Source organism: Melospiza melodia, chromosome 5, assembly GCF_035770615.1.
Source record: "Melospiza melodia melodia isolate bMelMel2 chromosome 5, bMelMel2.pri, whole genome shotgun sequence".
Classification (NCBI taxonomy): domain Eukaryota; kingdom Metazoa; phylum Chordata; class Aves; order Passeriformes; family Passerellidae; genus Melospiza; species Melospiza melodia.
Genome location: NC_086198.1, coordinates 35,407,051 through 35,425,992, shown reverse-complemented (window position 1 = coordinate 35,425,992; position 18,942 = coordinate 35,407,051). Strand labels below are relative to the sequence as shown.

The window sequence follows — 18,942 nt, the reverse complement described above, 5'->3', positions numbered from 1 at the left end:
TAGCTCATCAGGTGTGAAGTACTCCTGTATAGAGAACAGACATTTTGTGTCAAACAATAAGAAGACTTGAAGCCATTGCGGACAATATTCTTTCCTTCTGAAATCAGCCAAGACTCTCCTCATTTCAATACTTGCCTCATTTACATTGGCTGAAGGGATGGCACCCAGGGGAGGCAGGGCCACCCAGAGAGAAGGGCAAAAAGTTTTTTGTTCCTCTGACTTTAATTCATCCTTCATTTACAGCTGGCCCTGTTGCTGCCAATACTGTCAAGAAAACTTTTGAGATCTGCTAAGAGGTTTTAGCTCATCTTCCAATATTGTCATTCAACAATATCAGTTTCAGGGACAAGAAGCAGTTTTGGGGGAAAGGGGATTGTGAGAACACGACCCAAACGTTCCTGAGTTTAATAGTAAGTTCACCAAATGCAGTTCTCTGAGCCCGAGCTATTTTTCTGTCATACCTGAGTGTCCAGCGATGGATAAATGATTCAGTCAAACATAAACACAATAAATTTTGTAATCTGTTGAATAAAGGAGCCTTTTTTTTTTCCCTGATCCTGGCCTGAGGTTCATTTGGGGTTAGTGGAAATGCACTGTGGTTAAAGCACTGCATATCACCAGAGCAACATCCTGTTCCCAGGTCAGCCCATGAGGATTGCTCCTTGCAATCGGTTTGAAAAGTTCCTGAATATTCACAAGCTTTATTCTCTTCAGATTAGGCTGAACTCTTGCACTAACTCTGGAGACCAGGCTGTGAATATGCACTACTCAGATTTCCCATCTGCAAAATGGCTTTCTTTACATCACAGAGACATGAGAAGCATGAATTAAATTACTTCCCAGGTAGGGAGGGCTTTTGAAGAAAGGGGTATGTGAAGAAAGGGGCTGTGCAAATTCACCCAGTGTGTGCAGGGGTTCTTGTGCCTTTTGCCCCCACTAGAAGCTACTGGCAGGTGATGTGTCCATAATTGTATGGCAGGACTTTACTTTTGATTGAAGCTGCTTCTATTTTGGAATATTATAGGAAGGTGAAGAAAGAACCTGCTGATCATTAAAGTTCAGTTCTCCATTTATCTCTCAAGCACCTTGCAGAGCTCCTAATTGAAAGCATGAAGTTCTGTACTAATTCATTGAAATGTTCATTTTAGAGCCTTTTATTCCTTCTTTTTCCAGTGAGCAATGGGAATTGCATCTTTTGTTTTTACTAAACCTGTATTCATAATGGCAACCCGGATATAATCTCTCCTTTCCAGCTGGTGATTTCTTGTTGCAATCCCCTTGGACACACCAGAAACGCAGGATGAATGAAGGCAGTGACAATATTAAGCCCTGTGTCATGTTTTGTCTGGCTATGAAATTTCAGGATATCTGCTAAAACCCAAAACAGCTGAGTAACTCCATCCGCCTCTCCTTTCCTTGTAATTATTTACATGGAACCATGAGGAGACAGCATGTCATAATATCCATTCATTCTTGCAAACCTCAAACAAGGAGAGAGCTGAGCCAGGACTAAGTCAAACATACAGAGAAAGAAACAAGTACATCTGGCTGGGAATAAACAGCCAGCTTTTTGCTTCCTCTCCTGGAAACCTTCTTGAGTTTTGTTCTATCTCAGTTTATCCTCTCAGAGATGGAATGGCCTGCTTTGGCATTTGTGTAGCAGCTTAAAGCATCCTCAGATTTGGGTGTCATTAAAAACTTTTTAAAAAGTTCAAAATCAAAAGCAGAACTGATTCTCAGAGCTGACAACCCACTGCTGTATAGATGAGCACAGGCTGAAGGAAAGAATCCTGATTGTATAATCAGTTCTCCATCTACAAAGCCAATACCAACACGGGTGAGAATGATGAGCATTCCTCACTGCTCTTCTAATGTTTGAAGCATGCTGCATTGTAAAGAAAGAGAGCTTGGGGAAATACACACAACAAATTGAATCAAACTGGAAATGCTGTTTGCCTCCAGAACAGACTTGGGGAATTGTTGTTAGAAACCTTAATTTATTTTATCTGTCTCCATGCCATGGTAACTTGCTGTGTATTTTTAAGTACAATAAAAAAGTTCAGTTTATTCTTCTCTGAAGTTATTCTAATGGAGTCAGTCATCCTCTTTTAACAAAACTGCAACAGAACATCACAAAAACATTTACTGGGAAGGCTGAAGAATGGTAAACAGAGAGAGGCTTAGGATTTAATAGTAATATTTGTCATATTTGTCATAGATGAGTAGGTACATTCAGTTATTTCTACTGACTCTTCTAATCCTAAACTTATGTTCCAGACAGAGTTCTCAAAGATATTTTTACCAAAAGGAATGAATATTCTCAAAATTCACTCAGTCACTTTTAAAAACTTCATATAGAAAGAACTGTCACAGAAAGGTAAAAACAAAACCAAATTTTATCTAATGTTTTAAAGAAAAGGTTTCTCTGATTGTAATTGGTTATTCTACAATTAAATCATATACAGCAGGAACAGGAGGGGTATTTACAAGGTAAATGCTACTAGAAAGATAAAATCTAAGTATCAGTGGTAGCTTTCAGTGTTGGTATATGGCCTTTATTTTGTTAATTACAGTCAGTCAATTAGCATTAACTCACAGAAATTAATTTTGTAATTTTATGTTTCTTAGTTATAGCTCTCAGCTTTCTCCTGGCTGTGGGAACTGAGCTTTCTTACAGAAAGGATTTCCAAAGGTTTCCATAGTTCACAAATCCTGCAGCAGCAGCTCCATGTCTGCTCAATTACTCTACAGTTTAACTAAAACAGCATTTCAAGAGAAGGTGAGAGTTTGCTTTTGCAGATTTCCTCTGCACATCTGCCCAGACTAAATCCAGACTTTTTTTTGCTTTTAGCACACAGGCTTGGAAATAAAAAGCTTGATAGTCAAAAGGTCACAAATATGAGTGCTTTTCTAGAACCAGATCTGTGTGGATAGGCATTCACATGTACATAACTCTTCCAAATTTGAAAGAGCTCCCAAATGTGTAAAATTAGGAACCTTTTTTGTCTGGTGGCCTTGAATGAACTGGGCTTGCCCATAAACAGGGATCAAAGATAGAAGTTAACCATATTGGGAGATTTTATATTTTTTGTGTAAGAAAACTTATCTTTCAGCTACATTTACCCACCTCAAACAATGAGATCACCACAAATGTATCTGCCTGCTTTGGGAGTAAATCAGACACTATTTATATCCAAAGCTTTGAATTTTTACAGCCTAGTAACACAGGACAAGACAAAGGAGATAAAAGAAGGAGAAAATAGTTCATAGCTTTCTGATAGTTGGTGCCTTTTCCCCATCCTGGAAAGTTTCACAAACAACTGTTGCTTTTTGCTTCATTGGTATGAGATCTCATTCTGAAATCAGTGATTTGAAATTTGGCTTGAAGACACTTCCCAAATCCGGTACTTAAGCTTTAATGATGCAAGAGTAATGAAAGGGCAGGATAGGCATAGATTATGGTAAATAAACAGTATGATGTGCCAGGAAAAATGTGGAAGGGAAGTAATGAAAGTCAAGTGTTCTACCAGGATTTAGTGAGTTCCATCTCAGACTAGCACTAGCACAGTGAAGTTCTCCCATTACAAATTCAAGCAAAGCTGCAAGAAGCAAAGTTGTGAGCTTTTCTTTTGTACTGAAAATGTTTTGAGAAGTTACTTTTCAGGAATTTATCATAACAAAGAAAAACTACATTTCCCTGCTTGCACTTTCTCATTGTGCTTTAAGAAATTAAGGTAAATTATTCCAATTAGAAATTTTTCTTAGGATTTTTTTTTTCTATTTAGGGGGAAAGAGATGACTGTTTTGAGAAGGATTTAGTGCAGGCATTCAAGCTGTGCTGCAGGAAAGGGTTAGGAGCAAGTGAAACAGATCTCGAATGTCAACTCATTCTCTTTATGTTTCATTGCAGTCAGGCTTGGGTAAACCTGAGCAAACTGAAGTGTGTGCATACACACATCCTTCTGCTTATGGAATGTAAAACTTCAGGAGAGCTGAAATATTGTGACAGAGAACAAATAAAGAATTGTATAAACAGATTTCATTGCACTTGGTAGTCCTCAGCTCAAGCTTTCGTGTATCCACATAGTGCCAGCCCCAATAAAGACAGCATTTAACAAAACTGAATGCCAAGTCCAAACCTAGGATCCAGTTACAGTTTAATGTATAAATAAACTCTGGATGCAAATATTTCATTGCTAATCTGGGCACAAAACACTCAAGATCTGACCCTCTTGCCCAGTTTTCTGCAGATCAAAGAATGCCCTAAACTTGTCATTATTATTTTATAATTCTCTTAATTAAACTCAGAACAAGCTGGAGCTAAAAGGCCATAATTTAAGTGCTTTAGACCACGGAGATGCAGCTCTGAGGAAAAGTGTGTTTTTATGTTGCTAGGGGAACCCTTAATGTGCTATGGCACCAGGAACTTTTGGAAAAACAAGAAATGAAGCAGAAGTAAGTATTCGGTAATGAAAAACACAAGAAGATTAAATCAAGGTCTAGAACTCCAAAAGAGGGAGAGCCTCAGCATTTTAAAGAGTCTTTTTGAAAGAGTGGTATAATGTCTGTTTAAAATACTTATTTAGAAAAGTTATATTTAGTTATTTCAGGGGAAAAGGTTAGACCTGAATTATTGCCAGAGATTGCTAAAATTAAAGGATTAATGGTGCTCTGAAGAGTCTCAGATGTCTGATGTCCAATCCATGGAAAGGTGTGGACTGGGCTGTTCCACATTTTCTCAGAAATCCAGGAATCCAGAAAAAGTTTTCTGAGAAAACATCTTTCGCAGAAATTCAGAAATCTGAAGTTTTTAAACTTCTGAATTTGTTATAAATCAGATCTCAAGAAATCTGTCCATCTTACATGCATGGTTGTGCCATTTTGTACAGTAATCTTCTCCCAGGGCAATACAAAAATCCTTTTCAACTTAAGCCTAAACAAAGACTTTCTCCATTTCTGATGGATTGAAACCACTGCTCTAGACCAGAACCAATAGTTACAGGGTCAGGGGTTCAGCTGAGCAATGCCCATTTATACCCACAGAGTACATAATCCATAAAAGATGGAGAAATTAATGTCAAGGAAATGAGTTTTTGTATAGCTTGAATAGGACTGTGTGAATAACTGAATTTTTGGCCAACTGATCACACTGTGTCACTTAGTGTCACTGAAGTATTAAGTGAATATACCTAAACCTAATCTCAAGCATAGTTTGGTATTCAGAATTACACTATCTAAATTTTGAAACAAAACATTTTGACCAGTCTCAGAGAAATCTACTTGCTTGGGTCAAAACTATTTGAATAAACAGCCTGAGGTTACCTCATCTTTTCATTGCCCTGACATTATTTTGCTGCATATATTTGAAAATATTACCAAATGGATTGGCAGGAAAGCCATCCTGATTCAGAAGTATTTTATATCCAAATGATTGACATAATATATGTTTAATCATACAGGAACTGAGCACTGCTTGATAGAAATCTTCCTGTCTCCCACAGCATCCACCGCAACAATGCTAATTTACACCAGATGCACATCTGGCCTGGCCTGTGTAAAGAAGCTGTTGAGGTGGAAATTTAATATTTAAACTAGTACAAACCTACAGAGTTCTGCAATAAAATTAAATTTGGGTAAAGGATTAGTTACTCCTTTCATTATCTACTAACGGAGGCTTATTTTTACAGCAGACAGAAATTGCAAATTATTGGAAGAGATATTTTTGCTGCTAATGCAGTGTAAATGTCATTACACCCTGCAAGTATTTAGCTCTGAAGTGGGTGAGTGACATAGCTAAACATGGTGACAGAGTGACCCAGCACCCCAGGCTTCCTCCCTTCTTTTCTACAAAAGCTGCACACAGCCACATACATGAACTCTTTATAGAGAGATGAATTTCAATATAGCACAATGCCCTGAAGAAGTCATAAACCCTGAAAATCAGGCAAGGTGAGAATAGAAATATTTACCACATCAGGCTTTTTATGAATCAAGGGTTGCTGAAGATACTTTTGGGACCAAGGCTTGAGCTTAGCAAGTTTTTAACAAAACATAGCTTTTGCATCTGTCCCTTTTCCTCTCCAACTCCTCCAGTTCTGCTGATTTTTCCTCCTCCTTCTGCTTCCTTCCTTCTTTTTATCGGGATATAAGAGGGAAAGGATAAGATGGGACTCAAATTATGACTTTTCTTCTGTATTTGTTTCTGTTTTCAAAAAGTGGGACTAGTCCTGAGGGCAGGTGACTGATGCCTCCTCAGTGACTGAAGAGGATGTAGAAGGGCAGCATGGTTGGCTCTCTATTGTCCTGCCTTTCCTAAGCAAATTTTATCCTCCCCACCCTTAATGGGGTTTGTCTGGCCTTGCTGTTGATGGGGCTGAGTGATCACAAGTTTTAACGTAAGACCTGAAAAAGATAAACAGAGTAATAGAAATATTAAGCAGCCATGTGGTTTTCCTTAGCTTCCACCTGACATTCCAGAGATGTAATTAAATTTCTCCAGTTTTGGCCACTGCTGGGAAGCGTGATGGAACAGAGAGGGATCACTGGAGTTTGTGCAGTCCTTGCCTGACCTGAGGCACAGCAGTGTGAGAATGTGCTGGAAAGTCCTGTAGAGAGCCAGAGGATCCAAAGAACAGTCTAGTGCATCTGCACTGAACACCTACAGTATTCTCCGCACATTATTTTCCTTGGATTAGTCTGACCTTTTTTCCAATGTGATGCCTGTTGGATAATGGGGGCATTTAGATAACAGCTCTAATCAGCCTTACAGCTCCTTCTTTTCTCTGTAATGGTCTCTGAATGACACTGCTTCCACATCCACCTTCAGTGTACTCTGAAAAATATACAGTGTGGAAGGATGGTGGTGGGAGAAACAAAAGGCATTCACCATCAGCAGGAAAGGAACAATTCTGTAGATATTTATTTGTTAATCTATCTCAGTCTCTATATGCTGTGTTATTGCCTGCCTAATGAGTGAACCCATGCAGAATTAGTAACAGACTTCCCAAAGCTTGGGGATGAGGTAATGGTGCACTGGAAGTGTGACCAGCACAACTCTGAGTGCTGCAGGACACTGCACATACTACACAACAAATTATTTATGCACTTTCAGCAACAACAGCAGCTGAAATTTTTACAGGGATGGTGAAATGCTGGAATATGAGTGGTTTGATGTCCTTTCTTAAGAATGGATTTGAGTAAAGGACATCAAAGCACAGACAAGGACTTCATTCTGTATTAATACCCCTTTGTAACCAGGTTTGAAATATCAGCTGTTATTATTCTTTTTGGTTTAATAACCTTTCCTTACATTGTAGGCCAGCAACTAACTAATTAGCCCTAGATTTGATAAGGGATCTTCTAGCACATATCCCTATCAGTTTGTCTCTTATGACCAACTATCAGGGAACATTCAGCACAACCTGACTTCACAATTACAGAAACCTATTTGGGATATTAAAAAGCCATCTATGCCCTTAATTCATTAAGATGTATTATTTTCTTGGAGGTTTGAAAAAACCATTGAAATATTAATGGAAAAATGTTTTTCCTTTTGAATGTTTTGAGCAGTTATTACTCTGTTAGGAATATCTATGGAGCATGATCAGCATTCAAAGTTCCTTTTTAAACAAATCCAAAATAGTTCACCATAATACTAAAAACTCTGTAACTCAAACCTGGTAATCCTCGATCAAAAAATTATGGAATGATCCTGATTATGGAAGATTTCTGCCAAACAAATAGAATAGAATACAAAACATCTACAAAAGTTATAAAGCAGAATTGACCTTGTGGACCATTTGGTTAATTTTTCATGGTATTTTCCCATGTTTTTATGCTTCATTAGTCCCCACGACTATGGCTTTAAATCTGTGCCCAAGGCCGTAAGAGTGAGTATGAAATAATGAATCTAGGTCATGTCAGTGGACAGGACCAGACAGGAAATCTATGTAAAATGCACCCAATTTAGTAGAGTTTTCAGCACCTTCTATTATTGAAAGCCATGAAAAAAGCAGTAAGTTACAATGAAGTTACATTCTGGCAGATTAAATATGCAAACTGGATGCTCAGTACTCTCACTCTCAGCAGATGGCTAAAGCATTGCCAGACAGGCCATATAATATTCTTTTTTATTTGGTATTTCCAGATCCTCTGAAAGAGATGTCCTTGCTATTTAGTAGAAATATGCCCTGTGGAAGATTTTCTCCTAAATGGTTAAGAAAGAACACTGTCTCCTCTGAAAAAACAAGCATTTGCTAGAGGTACTGAGAAAATGGCCCTCCAGTTATCTGAACATAATTCCAAGAACCAGTTCCAAAGTTTGGGTAGTGGACCTTGTGCACTATCTAACAGCTTGGTTCATTCACCTATTTCAAAGCATATCTTCCTTAGAGAAGCCAATATTTTGTCCTACTTTATTATAATAAAGCCATAAATCACAGGAGATTACTTTAAAGAAAAAAGGCACAAACACAAACGAGGCATAAGGCCTAAGCAGTATTTTGCTTTGCATTCTATGTTTACATGGCAGCTATACTATAAACACCAAGTATGCAATTCCACAATCCTCAAAAGAAAAGGCAAGTGACCTGGTTTTAATTTTAGGTTTTCTACATTTATATCTGGGAACTGTACACTTCCAGGAATTATGGGTTAAGTTGGAGGAGAAACAGGAGCAACTTGCTTTGCCAGTTTAAAATAGAGTCCACTCATTTCAGGAATAGTTTCTTTATCACATGCTGAGACTTCTCCTGAGGGAATAGCTCACTGATACAGTAAGGACAATAGGAGCAAGATGTCTTCCTACAGTGTAAAGTCAGAACAGTAATGACTAGACATAAAAATTTGTAATTTAATGCTTTGAAAGAACAAACATTTTGAAAGCATGTTTCTGAAATACATCTGCAAAATAACTTGTCCTTTTCTTTTATTCATTGTTCCATGAGACTCATGGCACTATGTTTTATGGTTGCTCAACTCCAGGCACAAATATTTTCCTGCTGAAAACCAGGCAAATTTTTTGGCAAAAAGCATAAGCCAAAGCCAGTGTGGAAAGGATCTCCAGCATGGATCCACTAAAACAGTGCACTGCATCTCTGCAAGTGACAGCAGCAGTAAAACATTATAAACACTCTTCCTCCTGATCCAACGTTGCTTCAAATGAATTGAGATTGTACTTGAGGTATATGATATTTATGGTAAAAGCTTGGAATCGTTATTGTATATTTTTCAAAACCCATGAATAACTTATCAGCTGCTAAATTGATGGCTTCTGTGCCTAAATTACATTCTATACCTCTTTTGGAACAATTAATACCAGTGGTCATGGTAGTTCCAGAGGAATGGAAAAGCTGTGGAACACCAGCTCTGGCAGAAACAGACACAGCAATAAGGTCACAATATATGCAGGGAGCAGCCAGCACTGGGCTTGCTGCACAGTAAAAAGCAGAAAGAGTTTCCATAGGAAATGGAAAAACTCCCAAAGAAATATCTGTTAGCAGAGAGCAAAGAAGGTCAGCCAGGGCCTCTAAGATCCCTATTTATAAGAGCCTACCCCTGAGTCCTCATTTGTGAAGGTGGCTGTTTTTAATAGGAATGACAGACAAAGGTCTAGTCATATCACACAAGGAGATTTGTGTACACAAAAGCATCTTCTGCGCTTCCTTTTCTTTTTCCCAGAAAGTTTGGAGATTTGAGCTATGTAAGATGGATGAATGAGGACGTGATCTTGTCTTTGGAGTTTACACTGCTCAGATTAAACTGAGGATATTTTCCAAAAGCATGTGTTATGTATTTAAGAAAAGAAGTTCACCATGGGGTGATAGAGATCAACATTTTTTTTCCTGGAAGAAGCTTTGTTTAGTTTCCATTAAGTAATGAGCTGCTAAAGGATTTGCTGCTACAAGAATCTGAAAAAAAAGACACCTTAAACACACTACAGCAAAGTATTGTCCTGTGGGACAATTCCATGGTACAAATTGGTGCCAGTAGGCATTCCATTACCGAAATATCAACTAGAAATAGCTAAACACTGAAAATTTGTTCCAGAAACATTCTTGAGAAAATTGTTTTCCTGAAATACATAATCATGCTTATTTTCTTACATTCCAGTGTTTTTACTGGTTTGGTAGTCTTGACAGGAGGCATGAATCACAAACTCACAAGCAGACAGTGTTTTGCATTCTTTTTTGTGGAAAATTTGGGCCCTAATGGTATTTGCAAGATAGACCAAGGGAAGATGCAACATGAAGATTATCTATTGGAGTTTCATTTACACAAAAATGAGAAAATTGGATACTTCTGTGGTTAGAGTTGTAACAAAAGTTGTGTCAAAAATATGTTCTTTATTCTTTACTTAGCAATGTAGTAATTTATTTTATAGAAACAATTATTTTGACTGGAATACTCTATGAAGCGTTCATGACTGAGAAGAGAGGGGTGGTGGAGTCAGCTGAATTTCATTCTGAGGAATTGTTGGTCAATATACCACCCAGCCTTTATATTACAGAAAGCTTCTCTTTGTTGCAAAAAGATAACCAATGTCAGCCCATATGAAATTTTTCTGTGCTCAATATTCACAATTCAGTATCTGAGTTGTTTGCTCATCGTAGTTCCTTGATATTGTTTCCTCTTCCTGACCGGATAGCCTTCCGGACTAAATTAATTTCAAACATACTCCACCTCATCATGAAACTAATCTCAGTTTTAAGTCCTACAGTCACTTTCTGCAAACACATTGTCATGACATGCAAATAAAAATGAGTGCAAGCATTTGCTGGGAAAAGGATAAATACTTTCCTGTAATGCTGTTGCGTTGCTCCCATCATCCCGTCTCCCATAAAATATACCAGCAGTAAAAAAGTGATAAACAATTGGCCAACACTTATCCACTTATTTAGAAACAGTTTCTTGGTGAAGATTTGTGATTAAGACTGTGCATGTGTCCTCAGCTGTAAGGCAGGATATGTATTTTATCCAGCCACACAAGAAGATCTCATCTTTAGTCCCTATTTGTGGAAGTTAATTGGGCATGATGCCAAGCCATAGCTCCCTGCGCACACACTGCTCTCTGAAACCAGCTCTGTGAGGAGCTCACAGCACTGGGCTGGGGCTTACAGGAATCTTGTAGGGCCATAACAGCAAGCACAAGAACCAGCCCCAAACACCAAAACTCTACATGGGCTTACCTACAATTCTATTTGCTCCAGCCTTGCTGAAATCCTCAGATTTCAGCTCAAAATGCAGTGAGCTACAGGCTGACAAAATAAATCTGGCTGGCTTTGGGTTTGTGTTTCACTGCAATAGCTTGGCCCTCAAGACACTCCTAGGAAGACATCAGGTTTCAGGGCTCCATGCTGACAGCCTAGCCTTTCACACTGGGACAGTTTTCAAGCAGTTTGAACAAATAACTTTGCAAAAAGAATCTAGATTAAAAGAGCTCTTCCTTGCAAGGGTGTCACAAGAAGCATGGTAACAGACCCAGCTCACTGGTGCTGGAAGTGCAGAGCTCACCAGCTCATCTTGTGACACCTGTGTAACGGGAACAGCACTGCTAATTTACTCATTTGCACAAGGATTTTCCTGGGTGAGAACCAATAGATGAAGTTCCACACAAATTTAGTTCAGGTCACTCAGTATCACTCCTAAACCTCTCTGCAGGACAGAAACACAAGTATTACTTGTAAAAGGGCCATGAGCATTTGTACAAAGTCTGGGACTCCTTCACCTCTTGGCTGTTCTAAGGGCTTGCCAAGTTGTAGGACTAAATCTGATATTCATATAGGAGACAACCTGGAGCTGAGATCTCTGTTTCTGCTTTGAACTGGGGTATACAACTCCGTCCTCCAGAGACAAAATTTCAACATCTGTCAAAAAAGGTCCGAAAGCACTATTTTTCCCTAAAGGGAGAATTACAAAGTGAATTAGTTAACACTTAGAAAGTGTTTAGGGTTTCAGGAAAATAAGTACCATGGAAATGCAGGGTGCTGTGATCCCCTTCTAATGGAATATTTTATCATCCAAAAGTGGCAATTTCCTTACAAGTCAAACTGTGTTCCAGTGTAATTCCACGATATCCTTAAAAACAGACACCACAGGTTTTTCCTTGCATTTCGTACTTCAGCCAGACAATCCTCCACTCCTTCTGCTTTGAAAAGAATTGAGTACAGCAATGGTTCTACTTCTACCCTACAGAACACTTGGAGTTTTGCACTTCACACTTGGGCTCCTGCTGTATAGGAAGTTCTACTGGTGACAGCAATGAAAGGAAACAGCCCTTCCGAGTTGTGAACTCCTAGGTGAGTTGCCTTTGTTTTCCAGAGTCAAAGCATGGTATAAATGTTCTAAATTAAGAATCAAAGCATTCCATATCTCTGAGTACATGCATAAATTAAAAGTAGGAGTTTATAAAATACTTCAAGACCTTAAACAATAGGTGGACACTACAGCCCATTCCACAGTTTTGGACTGGTCCATTACCATTTTATGTACAGTTGGGCATATATCTGATAAACACCCCTACATAACTGCACTTTTTTTTTAAAAAAATAAGCACTTTACATGTTAAAACAAAGATGTAAGTAGCAGGAGGCAAATCAAAACACCAAATGCAAACACTTGTAAATTTTCAGAACTTTGAGATCTTAAAAGAATTTGCATTCTGGATCCAAGCATTCTCATACTGACCTTGAATTTACTGGATGGCTGGAGACTTCAGAGTGGATGAAATCCAGTCAGCAAATGTTCCAAGTTTCTAAAACTCAAATACTTACCTGAATTTGAAGTATATCATGAATTTGTCTTCATACAGTAGAGACAATTTAAGTTGCATTTGGTACTCAACCATTAAATTATGCAGATTTTTAAAATGCACAAACTTATAATAAGTACCTCCAGAGCATTCAGAACAAAAGCATTCTATTTAAAATGCACAAACTTATAATAAGTACCTCCAGAGCATTCAGAACAAAAGCATTCTATATGTTTAAGAAGAAACTAAACAATATAAATTATATTATTTTAAATGTGTGCTTTCAAAGGTTCCCCTGTTTACTGCATATTAAGAAATTTTTTTTCAAATTTGTATTATTGAGAAATAAAGCAGAAAGTAAAACTATGAATCTTAGATATTTAGCATTCACTAGTTATGTCTGTAATACTGTCTCACATCACAGCAAATTAGGGAAAAAGGATGAGCAGTGAGAGTGCAGAGCTGGAGAGTTATGTTCCTTATCAAATGGGAGCATGTAGCAAATGGATGTTCCACTGGGGTCTGTCCCAGTGCTGGTCGGTGCTTTCACTCCTTACCCAAAGGTCACATCACAGAACAGGCTTGTTTGACCTAGAGACAAATGAAGTCTGGTACATTCTCAGTACTTTGGAGGTCACATAGTTGTGACAAACTGGAGATACAAATGGAAAACTTTGTACTTTTTTTGACTTCTACGAGAGTGAGCCACAACCTCAGGAATAATAACCTGCACAGAGAGAAAATATGGACTAGCTGAGGAGGGAGAAATTCAGATAGAAAAGAGCATAGAAATGACAGCTGAGCAGACAGGATGGGAGTTAACAATGTCATGCTGCTGCCAACACAGAGTGCCATTCTGGAATGTGGAATGTTTGCAGAGGAACCCTTTTGCTAGAGCAGCACTGATAAAGCTTTAGCTGGATTGCTGTGGCTATGTCAGGGACCACACTTCAGGGAGTCCATGCACTGGTCAGACACAGTCCCAAACACAGCAATAAAAATGATGAAGTGATCTATAAATTATGATTTAGGGTAAAATATTGGAATAGTGGGATATTTAGCCAAACAGACTGAGGAAAGCCTCGATAACAGTCTCTCAGATATGTAGAAGGCTATTTTATGTGTCTGCAGAAGTAACAAGACAAAATTCAAGAAATACTCAGCTTACATCATCAGAAACATTTTGTAATGAAAGGGTCATGAACAGCAGGAAAATTTGACTGAGGTTTTGTGCATCTCTACTGAAGATTTCAAGGCAGGCTGACAAATGTCTGCCCGGAAGCACCCAAAAGTTTCTGCTTTTGTCTTGTATCAGGTGATTTCTTATTCTTTCCCACCCTACAACCCTGTGGTTCTGTTTTCTCCTTATCCTGTTTAATTCAAAGCACTAAAAGCTCTGACACACACCACATTGTGAAATACATTTGATTTCAATGAGCCCAGAATACGTTTCTTATCCACCTTCAACTTCTACTTTCTGCTGAAGGCAAAAGACAAATTATTATTGTTCTCATTCACCAATTGTTTTAGTGAAATTTCAGTTTCTCTAGAAACTGAAAGGCTCAAGCCTGTGGGATGTCCGGTGGGATTGTTGTCCTAAGTCAGATAGAAAATGAAGGTTAAGAAGAAGCAAACACATACTTGCTGTTTCAGGAAGTGTGTCAGTGTCTGGCAGCTTGCTCAGAAGGCTCATTATCTTCTATGGAGAGACTGAGCTGTACGTGTTTCATTCAGGCAGAAAGACAACAGAAAATTAAATCTTGAACGCTGCCATAAATATCTCCAAAACACTGTTTGTTGTTTAATTTACAATTTCAGATGACTGGTACAGCTCAGACTGAAAGGACAGAAATGATGCAAATAATCACAAGAACTAAGAAATGCCAACTACGGAATCAATCTTTCTGTGGAGATTTTCTGAAAGCTTCATAGAAAAGTTGGACTGTAGGGAAATATGTACTTTTTTTTTTTTAACCAGGCGGAGTTTTATATCAAATGTTGATCCACAGGTCATTTGGAGCTATTATAGGGATTAGGTGAAAGGCATAAGCTGTAATTACAAGACAAACCATGCCAAGCCAACATGGGCATTGTTCAGAAAGTCATGCCAAGTGACATCCCAAGCACACAATGTGGAGAGATTTGCCAACAATTTTAATTTGTGAGAAATTGTCTCAGTATTTTGTTTCACTTTGAGAGTAATATGTTTTTTAAAAATGTCAGCCAGTTACACAGGGGCTGGCTGCAGTCCAGGGGTGAAACTGTGATGAAGAGGGCCATTAGTGAAAAATGCCAAGCTCTGAGTTTCATGTCATTAATATTTATGACACAGTGTGAAGAATCTTATTTAAATGCCACTCTGTGTGTGGGTTGGGGTGAAGGAAAAGAGGGATGCTAGGGAAGGAGAGTTACAGTATTTATGCTAAAGTGTGCAGGCATCTTGACAAGGAACAAAGACCTCGACAGACACTGGGTAGCAACAATTAGTCTAATGTTTGGATAGTTACACTTTAACTGACCTCTGATTTTAATGGCATAAAATTCTAAAAATTACTGTTCTGTCAAGCTGCCAAGCAAAATGTATTTAGATGGGTATTTGGAAACCAAATATCATTTTTAACCATCGCCTATTATTTTGGGCAGATCGCCTGAAGTGGACTGAACTTCAAATATTTATTTCATGCCAGCCTGCTCATCCTGAAACTGTGTTGTGATTTCAGGCAGACAATATGTTTTGTTCAGTACAGCACTGTAACTCCTACCAGTGCCTGCTGAAGTCCTGGTTCCAAAGAAGACAAGTTCCAAAGTGACAAATTCCTCCCTTTGCAGAGAGTGGGATAGAAACTGTGCTGCCAGGGAGTGCTGCCCTAGACCCTTCCTGGGTCACAGGAGGTGGTGAGGCACTTTCACACCCAAAACTTCCATAAGCAATGGGGTTTGTGCACTTACTAGATTCAGATTCAGAATGTGAGTTTCTCCACAGTGAAACTCTGTCCTGTTTGTGTGACTGTCCTGGAGTCAATGCTCTGTGCTCTGTCACATGGCTGCAGTGAGCCCCTATCATGTTTTCATAAAGCTCACATAAGATTTGCATGAACTATGTAGCGAGTCCTCATCTCCCCGTTTTTAATGCAAATTGTCTCCTCCTCTTGACATAAATAGTCTGTTTTATATCCTAACTTAATTCCTACAAACTGCTGTGTTTTTTCAACTTATGTTGTTATGTCAAGAAATAAATGAAGTGCACTGTACACATCATATTTTTCACACAAGTGTCTGGCATGTGTATTGCTTACATAAAAATACAGCATTGTTTAAGAAAGAGAAAATTTAGAGGGAACTGGTATAAGGGATCCATTTTTTTTAAAGCAGCAATTCCTTGGAGATGATTTTTTTTTCAAATTACAGTATTTCATAGACTAAAAAGAAAACCATCAAGTGAAATAAAAGTTACCATTTTATACAAAGGAACACTGCTATTTGTAGCACTAAAATATAAAATGAAATACTATTGGAATTAACTGCTGAAAATTTATTTTAATATGTGCTAACAGAAATTTGGTTGTGCACTCTGTTACCCAGGAAATGTATCAGCTTTGAAGTCACTATCTCCTGTTTCTATTCAGAGAAGGTCAAAGCTAAGGTTCAGCAGGAAACCAGAAACTTTTAAGGCAAGGATGAATTAACTCATGTGGCATGTTGTCCTAAATGATTGCTTTGTAACTATATCCATCTAGAGTATGCAGTAACATCCAGAAGTTACAGATAGGTGATTGTACGTTGCGTCTACACAATCAGCCCTGAAATAAGAAAGAGCTTGGTTTCTCATTGACTTTGAACTGGTAAATAATGACTGTGGAGAAATTCCTCCTAATGAATTTTAATAGAATTCTCATTAGTAGGATATCCCCTTTTGCACTCCTCAGGCATCTCTTTAATATATGAAAGTCAATATGACTGACTTTCACACATTTGCCAGCCTCATCCCAGGGTCCATATTGATAAATATAAAAATGCTTCTGGTCATTCTAAAAAAACCTCAGTGGAAGGACAAGGAGCCCTATTTGATAATCCTGGGAGGGCCATGCTCAAGGGGCAGTGAGGATCAGGGCTAACTGGAGGGCTCACCCGATGCTACTACACTGCAGCAGTGTAAAGCTAAAGGGGAGGCTGCCCAGCATCTGGAACTGTTTAGCTTTTAGTGAGCATTTTCTACTGAGCACAGAGATTATCTTATCTCCTTTCTACCTCAGTGCAACATAGAGACGTGTGTTTCAACACGGTCATTGTCAGTGGCATTGCTACATTCACACAATTGCATCAACCGAGTTCCTCAGCATTTGATCCATTTCCTGCAAAGAGGGAAGGTCTTTGACTTCAAGCCTAACCAGGGTGACTGCAAGCTGATCCCAAAGGTGCTGAACACTTATGATCAGGACATCTCCAAATCAAGAGCTGAGGTGAAGAGTTCAGCTAAGAAGGTCCCTGACTCCCAAGAGCTGTGCACCTCCTGGGAGGCACCGGGCCGCTCCAGCTGCCCTGGCCATTAATGTGAGCTGAGGATGCTCAGTATTCTGCATTACCCAGCTATAAATGCATTACACTTAACTGCATAATCTCAGGGATAAGGGAACATCTGTCATCCAATAGCAGCAAACACCATCTGCTTTTGTATCACCATACTCCTACTTACTTGAACAAATGGAGCTCAAGGCTCACTGGGCACTGCTTAAGAAAAGCAAAATGTATTTAGACTTGTTACTTTGCCCTTTTGCACATTTGGAATAGCTATAATGAAAGGCTTTGCTCACAAAAGCTTTCATTACAGTAATTTGCTCTTTGTGCTTTCTCTGCTATAGTTTCAGAATTATATCATTTTTCTCTAACAAGCTCATGGAAACTATCCAAACCAGTTATGAAATAACTCACCTCCATTACTCCCAACCTTAGCCAGTAGCCTACATCCTTTTTCAAGATAATATCATGAGTCTTTCTTGATCTCTTCATCTCCTGCCCAGAAGAATGGATGGTCCATTCTTTTAGTACCAGCAAAGAGAAGACTTCTGCTTCTCTTTGCTGGTACTAAAAGAAAAGAAATGCAAAGGCAGCACAGTATCAGGAAAAAAACCTTCCCTGGAAGACCTCTGGAATTTTGCCAAAAGAAATTTACAACTCAGTTGGTTTGAACACTTTGTACTGTTCATAATTTATTGTGACTTCTTCTTATTATTAATAATTTTAATGTCTGGAGGAAAATGAAATAATACTCTACTGCATTGTGGAGTCAAATTTTAAAGATGTTCAAATTATCTGACTAGATAATTGTTCCTCTTCTGGCTTTTGACTATGACTGTTCCTTCTGTTACTTGATTAAACAGATAGCAGAGCATGTGTCCTGGTCTGAAGTAGGAAATTGTTCTTTAGGATGCTTTGGGAAATCTATCACTTCTTCCACTACTCCAATGTACTCTAAAGGCAGTTAATGATAACAATTGATGCTGTGCTTTCCAAATTTAGCCCTCAAGGGATTGATGTGCTGAGTGTCCCCAGAAGAGTACTTGACTGGAAAATCAAACTTAAGGACAGGCATAGAAAAGGATGCTCAAGTAGGCCAAATGAACCAAATATAAACACAGCTCCAAGAACTAAGAGGAAATTAGTGGAGAACTGGAACGGCTCATAAATCTAGAGAAACAAAAATGTTTGTCTGGAATCTTGGAAATCAAATTCAATTTGTATCTAGTGCTTGGCTGAACTTTTCAGACAACATTTTACAATGTTTGTCATTTGCTATACAATTTGTACATTTTATTATAATTTATAGAAACAGTGTCTACTTGCCTAAATAGGTACAGAGGCAAGGCCTGTAGACAGGTTTTGTACGTATTTAACAATTTACATCCATGCAAAACCCCCCTGAAAGAATAAAGCATTTCATTTAAAATGCCTTTAAGCTCTCAGATCAAGCTTTAAATGAACAGCATTTCTAAAGCCCCAAAGTCTTCATCAGAGTTCCACATTCTCATCTCTGTTCTCACCACAAAAATGAAAAGTGACATCTCAAGGTAATGTTGAATATTATTTGTGTCTCACAGCAGCACTTGAGAACCCAAATAACTGTTCCCGCTGTATTTAGGAACTGAGCAGTATCTGTAATCCGAGGCTATCTTAGAGGTTTAGGTTATTAGCTCCTA

General features: G+C 38.5%; 1 protein-coding gene across 2 annotated transcripts in view; it reads left to right on the top strand.

Moving 5' to 3' along the window:
* PDE5A (phosphodiesterase 5A) overlaps window positions 1-18,942 on the top strand; it is a 105,726-nt gene that overhangs the window by 19,870 nt on the left and 66,914 nt on the right. Inside the window, exon 3 of one of the 2 annotated variants that reach the window (XM_063157033.1) lies at window positions 12,193-12,296. The exons of the other annotated variant lie outside the window; for it this stretch is intronic. The gene's annotated coding sequence lies outside the window, so the exon portion shown is untranslated. The remainder of the gene's footprint in view (window positions 1-12,192; window positions 12,297-18,942) is intronic. 2 annotated transcript variants of the gene reach the window in all.